The sequence below is a fragment of the Camellia sinensis genome, chromosome 13 (genome assembly GCF_055761805.1).
Source record: "Camellia sinensis isolate YWXY chromosome 13, ASM5576180v1, whole genome shotgun sequence".
Classification (NCBI taxonomy): domain Eukaryota; kingdom Viridiplantae; phylum Streptophyta; class Magnoliopsida; order Ericales; family Theaceae; genus Camellia; species Camellia sinensis.
In genome coordinates, this window is record NC_138973.1 from 85,172,153 (window position 1) to 85,182,320 (window position 10,168).

A 10,168-nucleotide genomic window follows, 5' to 3' on the forward strand; every position below is an offset into this window, starting at 1 on the left:
TGTTGGATTTGAATACATCAGCAGAATTTGAGTGAGATTGAATGAAGAAATTGCAAAGAGGAATGGTAGTAGATCCAATGAAGATCTTTTGAATTTTTAACAGATAGTATGAATTTTGTTGGATTTGAACACAGATCTATTGGATTTTTAATAGATAGGAATTCTATTGGATTTGAACACATCAGTAGAATTTTTTTGATTTGGCTTCTTGTTGTTGATGACCTGATTATTTAGTTTTTTATTTATTTGTTGTTGTTGATGATGATTCCAACAGATTAAAAAAAAGTTTTAACACTGATATTTCTGAACAGATAATGTTTCAACAGATAAGAACAATTTGATTCAATTTTTGATATATATATATATATATAGAGAGAGAGAGAGAGAGAGAGAATTGGTTTGACATATATGAACAAAATTTTAATTGAAAAGATAAAAGAAATTGAATAGATAGGAAAAATAATTACAGATAGAGAACAACCTATATCTATGGAAATTCCTCCCACAAAATGTTTCACAGATGTTTTGTAAGCATGAAGGTTTTGAAAAATGTTGTTGTATTGTTCTTTTTTTTATCTGCTGATGGTGGTGTGTTATTTTTTTTTATCTGTTGGTGTGTTGTAGGTTTTTTTCATTGAATTTAATTTGGTGGTTGTGGTTTCATAGCATTTCTTCGCTTGTGGCTCTTCTCTACTTTGTTCTCTTACTTTTCTTCATCAAAATTTGAACATATCTGATATGATTTGTTCGCATATAACATATATATTCAAATTAGTACAGATTCCATTTTCCACCTATCTGTGTATGTATGAGAATTTGAAAAGCTAAAAATAAAAAATTGAACAGATAGAAAATGTATATGTATATGTATCAGAATTTGAACAGATAAAAATAAAAAAATTGAATAGATAAATTTTTTAAACAAAAAAATGAACAGATAGGGTATAAAATTTGAATAGATAGTCAACGAAAGGTCAACAGATTAAAAAAAGTTATCAAATAAATTAAGTAATGAAATTGAAAACAAAATGTCTTTCAAAACAAACATAATGACTTCTTACAAAATTATTTCACAAATGGTAGACATCTTTAGCAACAAAAAAAATATCCGCCGCATCTAATGTCATGTACCTTTCTTAATTTGGACTTTTCAACAATTTACTCTTAATTGATTCAAAATTTTAATAGATATACATAAAAAAATAGATAATTATATTACTAAATTATAATTCAAATTTAGATATTGTCATATCTTTTTGAGATCCACATCTAAATTCCTATCTTCTTTATTTTTGTGTGATTTCTATTTTTTTTTTCAATTTATTTAAGATGGAGTTGTGGGTTTCTATTTTTTTTAATTTGATTTATTTATTTATGATTTGTATTTGTTTTTAATTATTATTATTTAGGTCATTTATGATGTGAGTTAGATATGTGATAAACATGTGAGTTTTATTGATTTAAAGTATGATGGTGAGAGATATTTTCAAATTAGATTTATTTAAATATATTTTCAAAATTTAAAATTGTATATTGAGAGGTAACAGAAAGATTTTAACTGAATAATATTTTATCTATTTGTATATTTGATTTTTATTTTTTTTGTTATGTTATAATATAATATATAAGATATAAATAGATACTCACAACTCTCATGAAAAATATTATCTGATTTTTTAGAGGACAGTGAAAAGGTAATTTTTAATATTTTTTTTGGAAATCGGTGAGAGAGATTAGGATTGAGAGATTATAAAATATTTTTGTTATCTTCCCATTTGAAATCTTTAAATTGTAATAAATAATTATTATTTCTAAAATAATTAAATAAATAAATCAAACAATAGGTTTTTTTAATCTATTTTATAAATTGAAAAATCAATAGTTTTAGAATGAGAATTTGGAATTTTTAGGAGGTTTCTCATTAGAAACTCATTTTACTTATATAATAGATAGATAGATAGATAGATAGATTAAAGGAAATTCATTCATTTTTTATTCTTAAATCTCTAATTTTTGCGTAGTGCTTGAATCGAACGGTTTGTTTAAGGGGTGGCTTATTTATTTTTTTTAACTTTTTTTTTGAAAAACGTATAAAAAGATATAGAGATGTGATATGACTCAAAATAAGTAAAAAGTTAAAAGAGACTTTTTATCTATTTGTCAAAACAAGCCACAAGTAGGTGTTGAGCTTGGGTTTGGCGGACTGATATTGGTTATGTTAGACTTTATTGACTTTTTAACTATTATAAACTAATAATTTGTTTGATAATGTAAATATTTCTTATATTTATAATTATTCTCTCATTGATTAATAAATATATATATAATTATTCTCCTATTAATTAATAAAATTTTCTTATATTTATAATTATTCTCCCATTGATTAATATATATATATATATATATATATTAGTCAATAATAATGATAATAATAAAAATCTAAAACGATTTTGGGGCCATTTGAAAATCTTTCAAAAAAGTCAAAAGTCAAATTTTAATCTATTTTAAGTCATATCACTTCTCACCTAAAAAAATCAGAAAGTTAATTTTTAACTATCTACTTGTTAAAATATAATATATTATTACTTAAAATTTTATTAATTGTTTTTTTAAAAAAATTATTAATTAATTTTGAGATACCATCCCATAATATCCCAATAACAATTTAATTGATGGAAGAATGAATTTCATAAATTTATATTAAGGGATTAAAAAATATAATAAATCATAATTAATAAAAGATATGACACGGCACGTCCCTTAACCAATCAATAATTTCTCTTTTCTAAGACGCATTAATAAGATTCAAGAACTAATTGGGCTGTACAACGATTAAAAAAATAAAATAGAGGGGGTTGAATGAGGACCAGTAACTTCTTTTATCCGGCCAGGTGACAGTTTCGAGGCAGTCGGCGATTGACTGATTCTGAAACCGTCACGTGCGAGTCCTTGAGGATCATAAAAGTCTTCTCCATCTCGAAATTCGTGTCCTTTTTTATTTTAATTAATAATAATAATGCTACAATAATTATATAAAAATTATGTGCTTAGGTTTCTTTTGGGATGGGAGGTGATTTTTTAATTTTTTGATTTTTTATTTTGGAGGTAAAAATTTTATTTGGATTGAATTTTTTTTTTAAATTTTTGTAAGGAAAAAATAAAATGATTATGATTTACATGTGATATTTTATCTTATTAACTTTTTAATTTATTTTATTTTTTTGTGACTATCGAGGTCTGAGATATTCGGATAAAAAACAAGAGTCTTAGATAAGTTGAGACGCTTAGTTCGGATATAGATGAGGCTCTTAAAAAATTCATTCTTATTCTTATCTAACTAAAATTCCAACCCCAAGTAAGGGTGTAATATTGGCCTGGCTCGGCCCATGTCGGGCCTTGCGGGCTCTCGCTAAAAAATTGAGCCGGCTCACGGGCCAGAAAACTAGGCCCAAGCCCTAGCCTAGGCCCAGTGATATTCGGGCTTTGGGCAGGCCAGTGGGCCGGGCTCTTGGGCTTGGGCCTGGGCTCAAGCTTTGGGCGGGCCTAAATAAATTTATTTATTTATTTTTATTTTTTTCCACTAAAATTTTATTATTTTCCATTAAAAATAACACTAGGCCTCGGGCGGGCCGCGCTTTTGGGCGGGCCTTGAGCGGGCCAATGGGTCGGGCCTCAAAACTATGGCCCAGGCCCAGGCTCAAGACCTCGGGTCTAAATGGGCCTTAACGGGCAGGGCCCACCTCGGGCCGCGGGCGGGCTTCGGGCTGCCCGCGGGCCAGGGGCCAAAATTACACCCCTAACCCCAAGAAATTACAGATCTCAAAGACATTCTTAGGCTGTGCCCAATCTTGCATTGCCTCTATTTTAGATGAATCTACAGTCGCCCTTTCTCCAGATACTACATGGTCTAAGAACTTAACCTCTTTTAGTCAGAACTCACACTTTCCAAACTTAGCATACAACTTATGGGCTTTAAGCAACTCAAGTACTACTCGTAAGTGTTCTTCGTGCTCCTTTTCAGAGGGTGAGTAAATCAAAATGTCATCTACAAAGACGACCACAAAACGGTCTAAACACTCTCAGAAGATTCGGTCCATCAAGTCCATAAACACAGCCGGTGCATTGCTTAGCCCAAAAGGTATCACAAGAAACTCATAGTGGCCATACCGCGTACGAAATACCGTCTTTGGGATATCCTCCTCTCTTACTCTCAACTGATGGTAACCTGATCTCAGATCTATCTTAGAGAAACAACGGGACCCTTTCAACTGATCAAACAGGTCATCTATGCGTGGCATTAGATACTTGTTCTTAACTGTAACCCGGTTCAACTTCCGGTAATCGATACTAAGTCGCAAGGCTCTATCAACTGGACCATTTCAACTGATCAAACAGGTCATCTATACGTGGCATTGGATATTTGTTACTAACTGTAACCTTGTTCAACTGTAACCCTCTATTTTTCTTTTTAGCAAAGAGGGCCGGTGCTCTCCAAAGCGAAGTACTAGGGCGAATAAAACCCTTTTTGAATCTTCAACTCATTCAACTCAACAGACGCAAACCAATACGGTGCCATAGAAATCGACGCCGTGCCAGGCACTAAATCATTAGAGAACTCGATCTCTCGGTGAGGTGGTAAACTAATAAGATCCTCGGGAAAGACATCCGAATACTTACAAACCAGTCATGGCAATTCAACCTGGGCCTCATCATATTCACTACTCAGAAAGCTAGCAAGAAGATAGCTAAGTTCACTCTGCCCACACGTATCATACATCGGTGATAAGACTCTATCCACCCAGTCCCCCAAGAAATAAAAACAATCACCACTCAAGGTACATACAGTAACCATCTGACGGTAGCAATCTATAACAACTTGGTATGACGATAACCAGTCCATACCCAAAATAACATCAAAGCTAGTTATATCAAGCAAAACAAATGCAAAAGGTAGTCGGCGACCAGTGACCTTTATGTCACAATCCCGACACCCTTGTTTCAGAATAACCTCACTGCCAATAGGTAACTCTACACAAATAAAAGATGCTAGCTGTGCCAACTCCAGCCCCAAAACAGATGCAAATGCAGACGAAATAAATGAATGGGATGCACTCGTATCAATCAACACATTAGCAACTGAGTTGCAAAACAAAAAGGTACCTTTCACAATAGACGGAGATGGTACAAGATCTGGCGCAACAACAACATACACGCGCCCTGTTGGCCTCTGATCTACTTGCTCACCCCTCGGAGCATAAAACTGTTACACTGACTGAGCCGAAGAGGCTCCTTGATTAGCCCTCGAGGCCTATGTTGACTGTGCTAGCTGGTGACTCTGTGTCTGCCTCGAACCAAGTATACTAGGTGTGCCACCCAACTATGGGCAAAACATCTTCAAGTGCCTCGCCTGCCTGCTCTGATAACAAGTGAGCGGCTGGCCTCTCCCTTGACTCTGGCCCTAAGGATGAGCTGAAGATGATGCTGCTCGCTGCCCGCCTCCCTCTATGGGCAAGCTGAAGACTTGTGGCCCAACTGGCCACACTTGAAACAAGCGATGTCTCCCTGACCACCTCTCCCAGAACCCAAACTCGGCACTAGAAAGGTAGACCTCAAATGCGCTCCCTAGGACTGCTGGGGAATAGAACCCCTCTGCCTCTTACTGTCCCCTTGTCCATCCTGACTCCTCCTAGAGCCCCTCATTCTCTCCTCCTCCACATGCATGATAGTCTCAAGGTGGGTTGCTATAGCGATCCCGGTTGTCCCTTTACTGTTCTGTTGTATTCCGGACTCGGTTCCGTGAAGTTGGTAGTGGTATCCATCTTGTTGCCGTCCTTTAATTCCACTTGATTGAGTTTTAGGATGTTTTGAGCAGGGTTGTTACAGGTTGGTTAGGCCTTGGTTTCAATTCCTTGTTGTCCAGTTTTTAGGCGATCCGCTCGAGCGGGGATTGCGCACTTCCAGTATTTCGTGTTCCTGCAAAACTTCTGCAGATGTGATTTTTACGCTCGAGCGGGTTTGTCTACGCTCGAGCGGTAGCGCTCGAGCGGGTCTGTTGGCGTTCGAGCGGGTAGTACTTTCTGGGTATAAGTTCTGGGAGGGGGAAATCTATGCTCGAGCAGACTGGTCTTCGCGCTCGAGCGGATGTGCTTTATTCTTGTGTCTTGGTGCTCGAGCGGGACTTTTTGCGCTCGAGCGGACCTAGTTTTTGTTCTTGACGCTGGAGCGTTGTGTTTTCCGCTCGAGCGGGAATGTCGTATATCAGTTAGCTGTGGGACAGTTTTAAGTCACTTTTTCCACTTCTCTTCTCTCTCTTACTTTTTCAAAAACACCATTGTTGAGCTTCTCACTCTAGAGCTCTACCTTCTCTCTAGGTATTGATCTAGTAGGAGTGATTTCCTCACCTTTGGCCTTTACAAAAAGGTTGTTGATCGTCGAGGGCTATCTTTTGAGCCCAGAAGTTCGTGGTTTGGAGCATTTTCGTTTCCATCATCTTCTTGGTTGGGTGTCATTCTTTGAGGTAAGGATAACCTACTCCTTACTATGGGCTTTGTCTTTAAATTTTAGTATTTTGAGATGTTGGGGTTGGTTTGGTAATTTTGTGAAAGTTTGGGGCTTTTGTGTAGATTTACAAATGTTGAGGTTTTAACTATTTATAAAACCTAGATGCATGTTTGGCATGAAAAGTGAAATTAATGTTAAAACATTAATGAAAATGGAACCTAAGGATTGTAATGTTAATTATGGAAAATGCCCTAATTACATTGGTTAATTAATTCGCATAATTAATTGTGAGGAATGAGAAATTGATTTGGAAATGTATGGAATTAAAGGGTGTAGTTGGATTATTTATCGCTCGCCTAGTTGAAATGTTGATTATATATATCCATTGTTGCATTTATTTTTTGTATAGAAATAACTGCTTTGGGCTATCGGTGGAGAATAGTCTTGATTGTTGTAGACAATGCATGATGATTAGGCAAACTGAAACTAATCACTGGAACGTGTCATTGAGTATGACGGTTGAAAGAATACATTAAATTTATGTGTTGTGTGATGATGTGTACAATTATTGTTTATATGCATTGTGTCGTGTTGGAGGAGATAGGGAATGTACTCCACGGTTTAGGGGAAGATAGGGGATGGACCTCTAAACCGGATGTTGTTGGGAGGAGATAGGGGATGGACTCCATAGATAGAGCTCATATGCTTATCTAGTAATGTGTTGACTTAGCTCATATGCTTGTCTTTGGAAGCGTGATAGTGCTTTTATGCATATCTATGGAAGTGATGATATAGCTTGTATGCTTATCTGTTGGTGTGTGATATAGCTAGTATGCTTATCTATTATGAAATGAGAAAGGGCTTAATATGAGTTACTGTCTCATATAAGTTGTTTGGCCAGGTTTTGAGCCATGGTTATAAATTGAGAATTGAAAGGAATTGGAAAATGGATTGTAACATGGACTTGTATGTCATGAAACCGTAGAGTGTGATAAGGGAAAGTATCAGTGTTGGCCATCTATCAATTGCTAATCTTTTAGTCATTGTTCATATTTGGTTTAGTGTATTTCTACTAGGCTGTGGCTCACCCTATATGGGAATATCATTTTCAGGTACAAGTAGCATGCCACCTCCAAGGACGTAGCTTGGGAGGCTAGAGGCGGACAGACTTTTGTTGTTTAGTTTCTTTGATGTATTACATGTATATTCAAGCCAAGGACTTAATGTGTAAATGAGTTAGCACTCTTTTGTTGTAACCAAGTGTTAACTTGGAAAGCTGTAAGCCTTTAGGGCATTTGCTTTTGTCGTTAACATGTAATACTTTTGGTAATGGAACTCTGATGAATAGAAGAATGTGGAGCTTTTATATATATCAATGCATGTTTATATTGATGGGTTTAATGTTATTATTTTGAGGGCGTTATAGTTGCAGCCTCCACAAGGGGCCTATAGTCCCTAATCATGGATCCGATCACTCTAAACATGAGCCTGGTCCTCAACCTCTTCTCAAACTCCAAACATCGACGCTCCTCGGTCGCTACTAACTTCGGTGCAAACCTTGACAAACTGGTGAAGGTGGCCTCAAACTCAGCCATTGGTGTATTGAGCTGCACCAATTTGGAGAATTGATCCTTCAACTTCTCCCTTACTGTAGTAGGTAAGTACTTGTCTTGGAAACAATCTACAAACGCTTCCTAAGTCCCTCCAATGTGCCCCCGCGCATACTTCTATCACTAACTTGCGTCTTCTTTCAATTGGAAGGACACCAAGGTCACTCTCAAACCTCCGTCTTCGATGCCGAGCATCTCAAACGTCTTCACCATCTGCTCTAACCACTCATCAGCCTTCAGTGGCTCCTTGGGATCACCCAAAAACTCATCCGGATTTGACCGGAAGAACTCCCTCTTCAGAAAGGACGGCCCAGCTTCAGCTACTTGGGCCTGGACTTAATTCTCAGCTCTGAGAATGTCCATGGATTCCCTCAGTGCTCCGGCCATTTCACAGGCTAAGGCGTCCATGGCCTGTTGACCAACTGGTTTGGCCACATTGGCCTGACCAACTCCTTCCTCTTGTGTCAGAATTTCATCCGATATAGGCATCTCATGCCTCCTAGGCCTACCATGCCTACTACCACGATCTCGTCCTGACATCCTAATGAAGATAACAAAGAGATTAGCACATTTACAAATGTGTCGAAGTTAATTCACTCGCATCCTAATACGATGGACAATAGTAATTCACTCCACATAAGCGTATAATCACATAAACACATACGAATTTCATTTTCGGATAATGACCGTCCCGTGGCGTTGCTAAAGTTCCAGTTAGAAATGGTAGTGATCAAGTGCCTTTCCAATAGGACTCCCAGAAATCTGATCAACATCCTAGAAATTAAATCCCATACCCATATAATCACATAAACATGTTATCATATAATCACGTATCACCCATACTTAAGTCTCTAACAAGCGAGACAAACCCATTGTGGTACTAACCATTTCCCACGTACCCAAAGTATTGAAACCCGGTACGTTTTGATACCAAGTTGTAATGCCCCCAAAAAAAGATACAAATAAACCATTCATAAGATCTATGAATATAGTGAAAATGTTATACTTTCATTTATCAAAGTTTATATTACAAACGATATTACATGCATTATATTTTCATAAATGTTCATTCTGAAACTACAGCATGTAACACTAGTTGATGACAACAAAATAAATGCCCTACGGGCTTACATCTTTCCAAGATATCACTTGGCTACAGCAAAAGAAAGAGTTCCAAGCTCTATACATGTAAAGCCCTCGGCTTGAATAAGCATTTAAGCATAAATATAACAAAAACAGAGCTTTCAGCCCCTAGTCTTCCCAAGCTATGTCCTTGGAGGTGGCATGTCAGCAATACCTGAAAATGGTTTCCCAAGTAGGGTGAGTCAAAGCCCAGTAGAGATAAACTAGCACAATATTTGAGATTTAACTAAGATATAAACGTCAGATAAATATTCAATATTCAAAACCAACTTACATTCTTTTCATGACTACTCAGTGTAGATAACCACATCTCAATCCATTTCCATTCACTCATTTCAGGTTAATCCATTAACCGATTTCATTGTTATTTAATCCACCAAAATGAGACTACAACTCAATGGTTCACAATTCAATACAACCATTACTCAAAAACTTCAACTTTCTTGCCATTTTACGGATTCTCGTCTGAGGGAATCGGCACCCATATATATGTATATCAAATTTTGGGACTTTCACCCTGGACACTCCGGCCAACTTAATTTTCAATAGAGTCCATCCCCTATCTTCTCCCAAACAATAACACATATACAATGTATTTAAAAGTGTTGTCATATACAATGACTATCCAAATCCCATATTCAATGGTTTAATCAAACCGTCATATTCAATGACATAATTCAAATGATTAGTTTCAATTTACCTAATCCTCATGCAGTTTCTACAATAATCATAGCTATCCTCCACCGATAGCCCAAAATAGATATACAATCTATCAAATAGATAATTTATCAAATTTTCATAGGTGAATGATTTATCAAATCCAACTACACCATTCATTCATACACTCCCCCAATTTCATATTTTCCATATCAATTTCATCATTTATACAAAATAATTATTTAACACTTATTAGG